The following is a 14,701-nucleotide window of genomic DNA, read 5'->3' as shown; positions in this document are numbered from 1 at the left end:
CTGTCCATCACCAACTCCCAGACCTTGCTCAAACTCATGTCCATCGAGTTGGTGATGCCATCCAACCATCTCATCCTCTGTCGTCCCCTTTTCCTACCTTCAGTCTTTCCCAACATCAGGATCTTTTCCAATGAATCAGTTGTTCGCATCACATGGCCTAAGTATTGGAGCTTCAATTTCAGCATCAGTCCTTCCAATGAATATTCAGGACTGATTTCCTTTAGGATTGACTGGTTTGATAACCTTGCAGTCCAAGGGACTCTCAAGAGTCTTCTCTAACACCACAGTTCAAAAGCATCAATTCTTTGGCCCTCAGCTTTCTTTATGGTCCAACTTTCACATCCATACATGACAACTAGAAAAGCCTCACTTATCTCATCTATAAATTTGAGATTCAGGGAGTGACCTAATAGGGATGCTGTGGAGGGTTAGAGCAAAGAACGTATGTGAAACACTTAGCGCATGCCTGGCATGGAATGCAGGCAGTATTATAGTAGCCCCTCCTTTTCTTTCTGGTTAATGAGAGGATCTGCTTGTCATATGCAGTACTGGGGGTTCTCTCTGTGTTATCACATTTAGAACTTTTTCCAGTTCTTTTTTAGAAATTTTAGGTCACTCATATTCTTTTTTTAATTTTTAATTAATTAATTAATTTGGCCATGCTAGGGCTTCATTGCTGTGCATGGGCTTTCTCTGGTTGTGGCAAGCAGGCACTACTCTGCTGTGGAGCATGGGCTCTAGAGCATGTGAGCTCAGTAGTTGCTGCCCCTGGGCTCTAGTGCTCGGGCTCAGAAGTTGTGGCACATGGGCTTGGTTGTCCTGCAGCATGTGAAATCTTCCCGGGCCAGGGACTGAACCCATCTCGCCTGGATTGGCAGCTGTATTCTTAACCACTGGACCACCAGGGAAGTGTTTACCAACTCTTAAGTGCTCATACAGTGTTATCACACCTAATTTTTATCATTGCTAAAGCTGAGGGCTCAAAAGGTAAGTGATTTTCCCAACATCACAAGACGATAAGTGGCAAACTCACCAATCCAGTTAGGTCTACGAAATTCTAAGCCTGATCTTATCCTCCTTCAACAGTTGACCTCCCAGCTGACCTCATCAGCCGTGCTTTCAAGGAGTTGTGAGGTATGAATGACAGAAAGGAATGGCAATAACAATAGCAATTGCTCTTAATTGAGCTTTCTGTTTAGTGGCAGTTGTGCTAGGCTCTCTCCATGAAGCCTGTGTGATCCTGATCAGAGCCTACAAGGCAATGTCATACATCCCTGTTTATAGAACAGGAAACTGGTCCTCAGGGAAGGTAAGTGGGTCTCCCAGCATTACCCAGCTGATAGGGGGAAGAGCCAGAGATTCTGTGTGTGAAGAAATGGGGATTGCTCTTATAATGTGATATATTTGATGGGATAGTAGGGACGAGAAACTCAACTAAAGGCCCATCCCACTGTTCAGGAGAAGTGATTAGGGTGCATAAATTGTAAGGATGCTCGTGATGAAGTGAAACAACTTGGCCACTAATTATAAAGCCCCTCCCCCTCATCCCATTTAACTGATCTGTCCTAATAGTCAGCAGGTACCAGTCCCAGTTCTGAAAATTATTGGCTGAGCAGCTTGCACAAATTACATTACTTCTGAAAGTTCTTTCACCAGTTAGCACATGTGGACAAAATATGCCTATTCCACAGAATTTTCAGGGTAATTAACTACTGTATGCAACATATGTCATTGTCCATAACACTTGGCAAGCCATCCATGGATGATGGGCATGACTGTTACACATGGCATCCCCATCTTGGCAAGCACAACAAAGAGAGAGAACTTACCAGGGGCCACAGCGTATCAGCAGGGGAGCTGTAACTACCATTGGTGGTGGGAGAGGAGGAGTGTTTGAAGAAGGTTCACATTGGGCAAGGCTAAGAAGATGATGGGTGTCATTCTGGATACAGAAGAAGAAGATCAGAACTAATAGATGGAAGTAGAGATTGGGGGAACTTACTTAGGTATATGTAGCAGTCAAAACCATGGATGTGACGTAAGATAGAATGCTCAGGGCAAGTAGCATTTGGCCAATAGTAAGTAGTGGAGAATGTGTATTTGTGTGTGTGAGAGAGTGTGTGTGCATGTGTGTGCATGCTTGCTTAAATGGGGGAGATTGGGGTTTTATTTATTATAAATGCTATAGAACAGCAGCAGCATCGAACAAGCATTGGCACTTCAGATCAAGGACTCTTTCCCTTTCTAATAGCTTTAAATAATTGCTACAGAATAGGAGAATAAAGTAAGATAAGTTTTGCATTTAGCATATGTGGAAATATTATGAGTAGTTGCAGACTCAGTTCACTTTGATGCCCTTTGACAATCTGATAATTTTTGCAAAGATGTACTTAAAATGCCGTTTCATGCATAGTTCAGATTTTTTCCCCTTCTTTAAAAAAATAAATGACATCATTAATTTGCAGGCCTGTGTATTAATTTTGCTGAGAGCACCATTTACTTCTCTTTCTTTCCACTTTGTTTAAAGTCAGTTGTTGACAACTCTCCCGCGTGTCAAACTCTCACCGCCAATAATTGCTTAAGGACTCCTAACTTCTACAAATGTTGGTTCCAGCTCCAAACCCCATGTTAGCCCTGGAAGAAAAAAAGAGAGAGAGAGAGAAGGGGGAAGAAAGAACTTCTTCTGATGAATTTTTGATTTTCCTTCTTAACAAAGAAATGTCTGAGATTCAAAGCAATAGCTTAAAGTGATATTATAAAATAGAATATGGAGTGCACTGTTCTGAATGACTCTTTGCTTTTAATGTGGGGCTGAAAAATTGTCAGTGGCTTTTTTTGATTAGATGGGGTTCTTTTTTTTTTGTTCTTGATCTAAGAATTGAGGAGAAAAACATGCTACTTGCATTTGAATATGGCATGAGCCGAGCTGTAATGTACTGGAGATAAAGTAATAGCAGCAACGCCTTAAGGCAGCACCTGAATCTCCGGGTCAGCGCCGTCTCCCTTCAGATTGCTGTGGCGCCACTCTTTCTGCGGCTGCTTTATTAGGCCTAATTAGGCGGGCTGTCACTTTTATTGGTGATGGGAAAGGAAGATAAGTAGATCACTTGTGTCATCTATCTCTATCCAGACGTGTCTAAAAAGTCTAAAGTGATTGCTGTAGGCCACAAATAGATACCACAAGAGGGAGAGGGAACGGGAATAAAAAAATAAAAAAACACCCAGAACTGGAATAAAAAGGGAAAGAAACCTCTAGAAATGCCTTACCTTTGGCACTGCTGTGTATAATTTCAAACCCACAGAGAAGAGCCTATGAAACATCCTGGAAGCCCTTTTGTTCTGAGGGAGAAGGTTGTCTCATGGATTTTCTGATCACTGAATGGAGCAGGGTAAGGGGACATGCTTCCGACTTAGGAGTGAAGAACTAGGTTCTCCAGAAAAAGTCGGCCCAAGTTGTCACCAGAGCCCCATGTAGGGTTAGACAGAGCAGGAAAAGGTCACATTAATGAAGGAGAGTCCCACAGCTGCATTTGTGTGTGTGTAGTGATTGTGATCACAGCAGGGAGGAGATTTCTGAAAGTTTTAGTAGTGGGGGTTCTCTTGGGAACAGATACTTTTTTTGCCTGTAAAAATGGTGCTGATAAAGATAAACAGCCCAGAAGACATGTGTAGTGTTGTTTTCAGCCATGGTCACCTGCCCAAGGCTGTCAGAAAATGGCTTCTTTTCTTCTCAAAAGGATTTCTTCCCTGAGCAGGTATTTCTTTCCGAATATTATTAATAGCTCAATGCCCTCTTAATACTCCCCTTGTGGGGAGAACCCTGGCTGCTGGGCCTTGATCATACTCTGCGGATTATGGCTTTTGAATGGAATCCCTTTGTCTAATTGTAATAGAGTGACACTGAGCACAGCCCTTAGCAACCCTCAGTTGCTGTGGGCCATTAAAACACCCACCCTGTTGCCAGGCAGTGAGTGGTTACCTCGAAGTCCTGCTCAGCCATTGGTCAGTGCTGCAGTAGGCCCCGCCCCCAAGCGACCAACTGTTACTGAGCGACCGACTATCAATGAGTGACTGACTGTCAATGAGCGGCTGTTAGTGGGGGGATTCATCCAACAGGTGGTGGAGTGGTGGCTGTCACACGGAGAGTGAGGTAAGAGGCAGATCCCAGCCTCCTCCCCAGGACCCTCTAGCTCACCCTGCCCTGGGTCACTCGGCACTGACTGGGTGAGCTGGGGGGCCCCAGGGAACAGTCTGGGGGCTGTGTCCTGCAGGGCCCAGAGCCCTCGCCAGGGCTGGCCTGGCCCAGGCCTTGAGGTGTTGGTGAAGCTCTCCTCCATCCCTGTCTCTGAGACCTAACGGCAGCTGCCATCTGCATAGGATCAGTCTTCAGGACTGGCCCCCGCCATGGTGGTGGCCTGAGGAGCCTGAGGCCCCGCTGGGTTGGGTGCCTGGCTTCCTCAGCAGTGACAGCTAGGCAGAGTCTGGGGATCTTGTCCTGAGGAAGTCTCCAGCTGACATCTACCTCCTCTTAGCCAGGACTGGACCTCGGAGGGTGAAAGTTGTGCCTTGGAACCTTGCCCTTTCTCATCAGAATGGAGAGTAACTTTTATTTGGTGGAGATTTGCAGGAACATCATTGCCAGACCACAACTTGACCTCAAGCACAAAGGTTCTGATACCAAGAAGTTTGCAGAAACTAACTACACTCCTTCTTCGCCTTTCCTAGAAAAGGGCTTTGCTGAAAGCTTTTGAAGAATTTGGGGGTTTTAAGGCATGAGCCACCCACCTACTTGCATGGCCTTCAGTAAACTTCTCTGCCCCAAACTCCAACGTTTGGTATTGTTTGGTCTTGCTGTGCACCAGGCACACGAACCTGTGTTTTGCTAACAGTGAGATCACAAATTATACATTGAAACCCTATTTTATACATTCCATCTGTCTGTGTTATGTGTAGAACCAGATTAAGTATTAAAAGGCTTGAAAATTAGTGCTTTCTTTAGCTTCTTAACTTTTGTGACTGACTGTGTTTTCCAGTGGCAAGTGAGAACTTCAGTTTGCTTAGAGAAATGATGATTCCCTCCCCACCATAAAATGATGTAAAAATATTTAGTGGTGCTTCCAGTTCCAGTTCAGTCGCTCAGTCGTGTCTGACTCTTCAGGTGATAGACCATCCCTGTCTATCACCAACTCCTGGAGTTCACTCAAACTCATGTCCATCGAGTTGGTGATGCCATCCAGCCATCTCATCCTCTGTCATCCCCTTCTTCTCCTGCCCCCAATCCCTCCCAGCATGAGGGTCTTTTCCAATGAGTCAACTCTTCGCATGAGGTGGCCAAAGTATTGGAGTTTCAGCTTCAGCATCTGTCCTTCCAATGAACACTCAGGACTGATCTTTAGAACGGACTGGTTGGATCTCCTTGCAGTCCAAGGGACTCTCAAGAGTCTTCTCCAACACCACAGTTCAAAAGCATCAATTCTTTGGTGCTCAGCCTTCTTCACAGTCCAACTCTCACATCCATACATGACCACTGAAAAAACCATAGCCTTGACTAGACAGACGTTTGTTGGGAAAGTAACGTCTCTGCTTTTGAATATACTATCTAGGTTGGTCATAACTTTCCTTCCAATGAGTAAGTGTCTTGTAATTTCATGGCCACAGTCACCATCTGCAGTGATTTTGGAGCCCCCCAAAATAAAGTCTGACAGTGTTTCCACTGTTTCCCCATCCATTTGCCATGAAGTGATGGGACCAGATGCCATGATCTTCATTTTCTGAATGTTGAGCTTTAAGCCAACTTTTTCACTCTCCACTTTCACTTTCATCAAGAGGCTCTTTAGTTCCTCTTCACTTTCTGCCATAAGGGTGGTGTCATCTGCATATCTGAGGTTATTGATATTTCTCCTGGCAATCTTGATTCCAGCTTGTGCTTCTTCCAGCCCAGCATTTCTCATGATGTACTCTGCATAGAAGTTAAATAAGCAGGGTGACAATATACAGCCTTGACGTACTCCTTTTCCTATTTGGAACCAGTCTGTTGTTCCATGTCCAGTTCTAACTGTTGCTTCCTGACCTGCATATAGGTTTCTCACAACAACAAAATGTTTGGACTGACTCGATCTGAATTTCTTCTCCTTACTTTGATGTTCATTATATATATTTTCTAATAGACTAGATGGAGTTTATTTCTAGAAGTCTACAGTTTACACTGTCTATTCTGGGAAGATAGAAATTGCACTGGGGAGGCAAGTTAGTGTCAGTCGATGCTAGTCAGTGTGTTGGTAAACATCATCATTTTTTTCCTGCTGCTTTAATTCATCCATAGTAACTCCAATTCATAGCACTCACTATATGCCAGGAACTTTGGTAAGTGCTTTACATAATTAAGTAGTTCATTTTAGTTTGATCAAACCCTAGTAAATACTAGCCATTTTTGCAGGTGAGTAAACTGAAGCTGTGAGCAATGAATAATTTCCCAAGTCCACATGGTGAGTAAATGAAAGCACTGGAATTTTGTTTGATTATAGTCTGTACTCTTTTATTTCTTTTAAATATTTATTTGGCTGCATCAGGTTTTAGTTGTGACATGTGGGATCTAGTTCCCTAAGCAGGAATCCAACGCAAGCCCCCTGCATTGGGAGCTCCAAGTCTTAGCCACTGGACCACCAGGGAAGTCCCCGAAGCCTGTACTCTTTACTACTGTTAGCCTCAGCTTCCTACTTCTGTATATTGCTTAAGAGAATGTTTTGCTTCTTTGAAAAAAAAAACTGAATTCATAGCCTCATAAAATTTTAGAAAGAGCTTTTACCACTGATTTCCATTGAGTTGACTGAATTACCTTTATACCCTTTCCGTAAGAAAGGCTAAAGTCCCAGTCTGGCACATATGACCTTTCCTTTCCACCCTGCCGCCTTGCTCTGTTCATCGTTCTCTCAGTCCCTAGGCTCTTTTATGATGCCAATTCTTTCCCAGGTTCACTGTCTTTGTCCATTTAGCAACCTCAGAGTACCCCTCTTGGGGCTCTCTAATCAGTACTGCTTGGCAGAGCCTCCAGAGGGATCATGGTGAACAGAAACATTTCTTCAGATAGGTTGGGATGGGCTGCCCACCCATGTGCCTGTGTCTGGTAATGGCATTTTTTGTGACTAGGGAGTGAGCTCCAGGGGGCAAAAAGTCTCCCAGGATGGAGGCACAATGTGGCCTCCAGTTGCACACATTCACAGAGGGGCAATGTGGTTTCCTGAAGTAAAGATGCCTGAATCTCAGAAGAGTCTATACAGGCTGTGAATAAGAAGAAAGCTGACTACATGGAAGGGAACTGGTTGTGCACATTTAAATTTTGGAGTAAATTCCTGTCTGCTGTTTTTAATGAGAGACATCATCCTTGTGCCCACCTGAGACCATGGGAGCATGGCGGGACCCCTGCTGGTTGTGGCTGCCCAGGCCCTCAGCAAATGCTCAAGTGTTTCTCCTTCTGTCCTTTATCTCTACTTCTTTATCCCCCTGTCCCTCCCACCCCATAATTAGTAATAATTATAATCACATTTGAAAACTTACAAAGCACTTTCATGTACATCATTCCATCTGCCTAACATGTGAAGTTTATTATTATTTTATCTCCATTTTATATATTTATTTTTTAAATTTATGGCTGTGCTATGCCTTCATTGCTGCATGCAAGCTCTCTTTAGTTGCAATGCATAGGGGCGACTCTAGTTGCGGCATGTGCGCTTCTCGTTGCCATGGCTTCTCTTTTTGTGGAACGTGGGCTCTAGGTGCTTGAGTTCCAGTAGTTGCAGCATGTGGGCTCAGTGGTTTCTGCTTGTGGGCTCTAGAGGGCAGGCTCAGTAGTTCTGGTGTGTGGGCTCAGTTGCTTTGAGGCAAGTGGAATCTTCCCAGACCAAACTTATGTACCCTACAATGGAAGGCAGATTCTCAACCACTGAACCACCAGGGATGTTCCTATCTCAGTTTTAGAGATGAGTTGATTGCGGTCAGAGAAGTTAAATTGTTTTCTTAAAGTCATAAGGTTAGTAGGTTATAGAATTGGGATTTGAACTAAGAGTCTTCAACTCTCAATCTTAGGAGCTTGTTGTTTGTTTTTATAAAGTATTGTGACATCGATATTTAACTTGAAACTGTATTTCAATTTGTAGCATTGTTCTTAGATAAAGATATTGCTTCATAAACTCTCTTAGAGCATCTTGGCTGGCTGCTCTAGATAAAATGACATTTTATGTACCTGTATGATATTATAACTTGCCGGTATCATTTTATTCCCCCCTCCCTTGCTTTATAAACCTCTCCTTATGTTGGTCTCTCAAGGACTGTAAGTAACATTTGGGCAGGGTTTGTCACATATCATCAGGCCCAAGCACACAGGCCTGGAGGAGAATAGCAATATATGATTCAGGTTTCTTAAATGAGTGAATAATTAGTAATAAACACTAACATTTGATGAATGCTTACTATTACTAGCCATTCTGCTTTACTCTTTGATTTGTAAAGATATATTTGATGAAGGACTTCTATCCAGAATAAATAAAGAACTTTCAAAAATCAATGGTAAGAAAACAACCCAATTTTTTTTAAACGCAAGCAAGACATTTCAACAGACTCTTTACAAGAGAAGATATACAGATGGCAAATAAACACATGAAGAGAAGCTCTATATCTATAGGCATTAGAGGAATGCTAATTAGAATCACAATGAGACATCCATTAGAATGGCTTAAAGACTGACCATAATAAGTGTTGACTGAACAGTGGAGGAACTGGAACTCTCATGCTGATAAAGTTAAACATACACTTACTGTGCGATTCAGCCACTCCACTCAAAGTTGTTTCCAGCCAAGAGGGAAGGAAATATATATATAACCATACCAAGGTATAGGGACTTCCCTATAGCTCAGATGGTAAGGAATCTGCCTGCAGTGCAGGAGACCCAGGATCAATCCCTGGGTCAGGAAGATCCCCTGGAGAAGGAGATGGCTACCCATTCCAGTATTCTTGCCTGGAGAATTCCCTGGACAGAGGAGCCTGGTGGGCTACAGTCCTTGGGGTTGCAAAGAGTTGGACACGACTAAGTGACTAAAACACATACAAAGGTATATACACAGATGTTCATAGCAGTTTTGTTTATTGTGGCCCCAAACTGGAAACAATGCAAATGGCCATCAATAAGCCATCAACAAATAGTGATATACCCATGTAATGGCATACTATTCAGCAATAAAAAGAAATGAACTTTATATAAGCAACAACATATATGACTCTCAGAATGATTATGTTGAGTGAAAGAAGCCAGACAAAAGAGTACAAGCTATATGATTCTATCTATTTAAAGCTCTAGGATATACAAGCTCAATTACAGTGACATGAATCAGAATGGTATTTGCTTGGAAGAGGGAGACATCTAAGAGAGAGTGATTACATCAAGTCAAGAGGACATCTTTGGGGGCAATGGATATATGTTCACTATCTTTTAAAAAAATTCTTATTGGAGTATAGTTGATTTACAATGTTATGTTAGCACTTCAGTTGTGTAGCAAAGTGAATCAATCAAATATTTATATCCACTATGTTTTTAGTTATTTTCCCATATAGCCCCATTTTGCTTTACTCTTGATATACATTGTCATTTAATTTCAATTAATTAACAATTAACAAAAACTCTGTGAGACATGTACTGTTATGATTCCCCATTTTACAGCTTGGAAAACAGGGTTAGAGAGATTAAGTAACCTGCCAAGGGTTATCTAACAATTGAACAATGGTGGAGCCAGGCTGTGAACCCAGGTCACAGGCTGCCCACCTATACCAAGGTTCTACTACTTGTCTAGCAAGTGAGTAATGTCTGTACCAAGGGATGTGATAAGAAGGAGGTACTCTGACATCAGGAGATCTGTGTCTCACCTCTGCAAGATTCAGGTACATTAAGTCCCCTGCATACAAATGAGTTCCATTCAGAGAGCATGTTCACAAGTCCGATTTCTTAGTCCAATAGAGTTAGCCTAGGTACCGAACTAACACAACTGGATACACAATAATAAGTTTTATAATACTTTTCACACAAATAACACATAAAAAGCAAACAAAAATAAAAGATTTTTAATCTTGTATTTTACATACTTTGAAAAGTACAGTAGTGTATAGTATAAAATCTGGCATTGAGTGAACAGACAAGAAGAGTTACTGACTGGAGCAGGGAGAGGAGGTGGAAGATGGTAGAGCTGAAGGACCATCAGCAACAGGGGATGGAGGGTAAGCTGCAGTTTCACGCATGCGTGGCATTAGTGGACAGGCAAATGCATGTTTGCACCTTGGAAAGTTACCAACTTGAAAGTTTGTATGTAGGAGACTTACTGTACTGTTTCTCAATTTCTTTATTTGTAAACAAGGTTGGCTTTGAGGATCCAATTCTGTGATGGCTAGGAGGCTTTGCAATTCTAGTGAACTCTCTAGGTATTTGTCAATAGTGTTACTGCTGTGATGGTCACAGGGCAGAGCCACAGGTCTGTGGCCTGCTCAGGGCTAGTTCCCAAGAGGCTTCTCAGTCCTGCATTGAGTACAGCAGAGAGTCCGCGCCCCCTGGAGTCCTACGTTAGCTGCCCAGGAGTGGCAACTAACTTGCCGCAAAAGGAAAAAATTCTCTTTTGACCTTTAGGTGAGTTAATCTGAATTCTTGGCTTTTTTTTTTTTTTTGCCCTTTGCAGGGAAAGTAGCTTAGCCACACCCTTGTTCCAATTCCTCACCTGTTTTTTTTTTTTTAATTTATTTTTAGTTGAAAGATAATTACAATACTGTGTCACCTCTGCTGTTTATTTCTTTTTCTTTTGTTGCTCAGTAACAGCATAGATGAGAGATAAGGACCTCACGTAACAATTTGAGAATTAGCTCTTTGGTGAGCTACTGCTTCAGTCTCCTCATGGACAGCAGAAATTTTCAGGCTTCTTGTATAGTATAGAAGTTGAGCTTGTGAGCTTTGGGGTCAGATTGGCTTGGGTTCAAATCCCATCTCTGCAACTTAACTATCGTGTCTGCTGAGCTACTTTAGATGCTTCCTCTAAGCCTCAGTTTCCACATCTATAAAAAGGGGGTAACAACACTAGCCATCTATGGGAATCTTGTGAAACCTCAGAGAGTTAATGTATGTGAAAAATTCAGAACCACACCTGGTGCCTCATAAAGACTCAAAAAACTTCTTCGCTCAAAAAGATACACCATTGTTTTAAATATACCATGTAGATAGATCTAAACTTTGAGCACTTTGCAAGAATTTCAAAGGAGCAGGAGCAGTGAAATTTCCTCAGGCTGATTTTTGTATAATGCCCCACACTCTGACTTCATAGAGAGAAACTGACCACTGTGTTTTTATACATAAAATCCCCAACATTTGGAGACTTTAAAGTGGTTGCAGTATTTCATAAAAATGTTCACCTTTTTAAGAAATATTATTTATTTTTTGGTTGCACTGGATCTTTGTTGCTGTGCCCAGGCTTTCTCTAGTTGCAGTGAGTGGGGGCTACTCTCTAGTTATGGTGCTAAAGCTTCTCACTGTGGTGGCTTCTCTTGTTGTGGAGCATGGGCTCTAGAGCACGAGGGCTCAGTAGTCACGGTATGCGGGCTTAGTTGCCTACAGCAGTTGGGATCCTCCTGGACCAGGGATCAAACTGGTGTCCCCTGGATTGGCAGACAGATTCTCAACCCCTGGACCAGCAAGGAGGTCCCAAATATTCACCATTTTTCCAGTGTTAACTAGCATGTAGAATCAGCTCTGGGGCTTTGGTCTGGCTATGGGTGTCAATTCATTTGTCATCGGGGGTCCTAAGCCCATGGTTATGCCAGGTATGCTGTGGTCAGTGGTGAGGTGTGACCCAAAGAATTGATCACTATTGGTAAGATACTCAAAGTTGTGAATATTTCTTGATGTATTACTTTGGCAAGTTAGAGTAGAACAAGGCTACCTCAGTAATATTTCTAACCCTCTTGTCTTCTGTGAGATTTCTTGAGTGGGTGAGGTGGGCCAGGTTAAAACCAGCTGTCTGAGAACTGCTTGAACTCTTCACACTTGCCTGCGAATTTTGTGTTGCTTTACTTCCTCATGATGTTTTTGGGGGCAATGTTTAAATCCGGGTGTGTACATGGGTTCAAGTTCTATATGTTAATTATCATTGCCCTGTGTTTCCCAGTATAGAAAATTTGAAAATTGCTGGATTAGTATGATCTTCTACATTGTTGAGGAATATTTTTTATAGCAGTGTTTTTAAAACTGTGTTCCTTGGAGCCTTGTGGAGTTGCCTGAAGAGCTTTGGGGGTTAAAACTGAATGGAGTTCTATGTCTTCTACTTCAACCAGAGCAGAGCTGTTTCACTTTTATTATATTTTGGGATTTCACATGAGGTTTTAAAAAATATACTAATGTTTTTTCTTAAAACATTGCTATTAGTGTCCATGATAGACACTCATTCACCCTTTCTTTGAGGATCGCTACTTTGTAAGTTACCTTGTTCATTCCATGACTGCACAGTTCTTTTTTAAATTAATTTTTGTTGAAGTATAGTTGTTTTACACGGTTGTATTAGTTTCTGCGGTACAGCAAAATGAATCAGCTATATGTGTACCTATATCCCCAGTTTTTTCTTTCCTTCCCATTTAGGTTACTGTAGAGCACTGAGTAAGATTCCCTGAGATACACAGTAGGCTCTCATTAAGTTACCTATTTTATACCTATTAGCAATAGTATTTATGTCATTCCCAATCTCCCCTTTCCCCCCTTGATGTCCATACATTTGTTTTGTACCTCTGTCTCTATTTCTTATCAAAGAAGATCTTATTTGATGATCTTATCAAATAAGATCATCTATACCATTGGAGAAGGAAATGGCAACCCACTCCAGTGTTCTTGCCTGGAGAATCCCAGGGACGGGGGAGCCTGGTGGGCCTCTGTCTGTGGGGTTGCACAGAGTCGGACATGACTAAAGTGACTTAGCAGTAGCAGATACCATTTTCTAGATTGCACATGTATGCATTAATATGCAATGTTTGTTTTTCTCTTTCTGACCTACCTCACTCTGTATGACAGTCTCTAGGTCCATCCATGTCTCTACAAATGGCCTAATGTCATCCCTTTTTACTGACTGTACAATTCTGCTTGGAAGTTCTCATGAGGGTCCTGAACTTGCTTCATTGTAATTTTATCTCCTGGCCCTCGTTTTATTTCCTGACGTAACACAGAACAGGTTTGCTCCCTTTCATGCGTGGCAGTAAATGACCATAAATAGTTTTAGAATTAATATTCCTGGAAAGTGGCCCACAGACTGTAGGGTTGTCATTTTAGAGACATGGGTTGGGGTTGTACTGATGGAAAACGGTGATTAGAGCTGATCCTCTGCTAGGAAGTCAGTCACCCATCACCTGCATCTTCATTATGCCTCTCATCATTCTGTGTGCGGCTATTCTGAAGTGATTAAGAAAAAAATTACCTTGTTTCCTCATAAAAGTCAGTACTGAAAAACACAATTTCTACTGATGTTGAAAGAGAATAAGAAGCAATCATGTCTTATAAAAGATGGTAACAATAGTTTTTGTAGTGGGCCGAATCAAGAATTTTCACATCTGTGTGCTTGATGTGATCCTGGAGATATTTGTGTTAACATGGAATTACAGTTACAACCCAACAACTTCTGTTAATGCTCAGTAAGAGCAAGGAGTACTCATTATATTAGCTTTCCATTATTCCAAAAATGATCCAATTGTATTAATGATTTTCTGAATTTCCATATAATCATATTCATATTAGTTTTTACTCCTTGGATTCAAGGTGGGGAAAGCCACTGTTAAAATGCTCAAATATTGTACTAAATAATGGCTCCTCTGTCCAATTAGTGAACATTATTGTTGCAATACATTCACACTCACACAGCACACCAGAGACAGCATGAAATATTCCTGTGTACAAGCAAACATGAAAAAAAAAATGGAAGCAACAGATTCAAAGAATGGAAAGAATAATTTCATTTTTTCTCACTGAAGAAAAAACAAAACCCCAAGGCTGATTTCCTAATTACCACTTGCTTGGCTGTTGTTGGTGCTAACAACACTGAGAAGAAAAGGGCTGTTGATGGACTTTCCCTTCCATTTAAAAAGCTGTTTCTAAGCAGCGTTGTGTTACAGACCCTGTTAGCATATTGAGAAGCGTAGCCCTGCTTGCTCCTCGCCAGGCCTCTTCAGGCGGGAGAACAGGCCACCTCCTGGCCGAGGACAGCACTCGCCGCCCACTGCAGGTGATGCAGCCTGTTTGTGAAGCACATTTTAAAGAGAGATTCTGTATGTTAATGGTCAGTTAGTAGCTGGATACCAAGCGTCTGCGCTCTCTGCCTGGGGACAGAAATGCCAGGCTTATTAAATATTGAAAAGTTGTTCATTGCTACGGGGATCTGTGACAACAGCCTATCTGCATATTGAGAAAACAGCAAGTTTATATTCTTCAGAATAGCTGTCCCACTTCTGGGGAGGACGAATGTTTGTCTGGCTAAAGATGCATAAAAATGCAAGCCCTGTCTTGGAGATCTGCTTTGTTGCTTTTATTTATTTATTTATTTTCTTGAATGTGAACATTTCAAAAACCAAACTTGCTTATGGAGAGAGAATTTAAAACAAACAAACCTTTTGAAAAATCAAGTTTTCTCGTACTGACTGTTTT

Source organism: Capricornis sumatraensis, chromosome 2, assembly GCF_032405125.1.
Source record: "Capricornis sumatraensis isolate serow.1 chromosome 2, serow.2, whole genome shotgun sequence".
Lineage (NCBI taxonomy): Eukaryota > Metazoa > Chordata > Mammalia > Artiodactyla > Bovidae > Capricornis > Capricornis sumatraensis.
The sequence above is the reverse complement of the archived record's forward strand: the minus strand, read 5'-3'. Positions refer to the sequence as shown.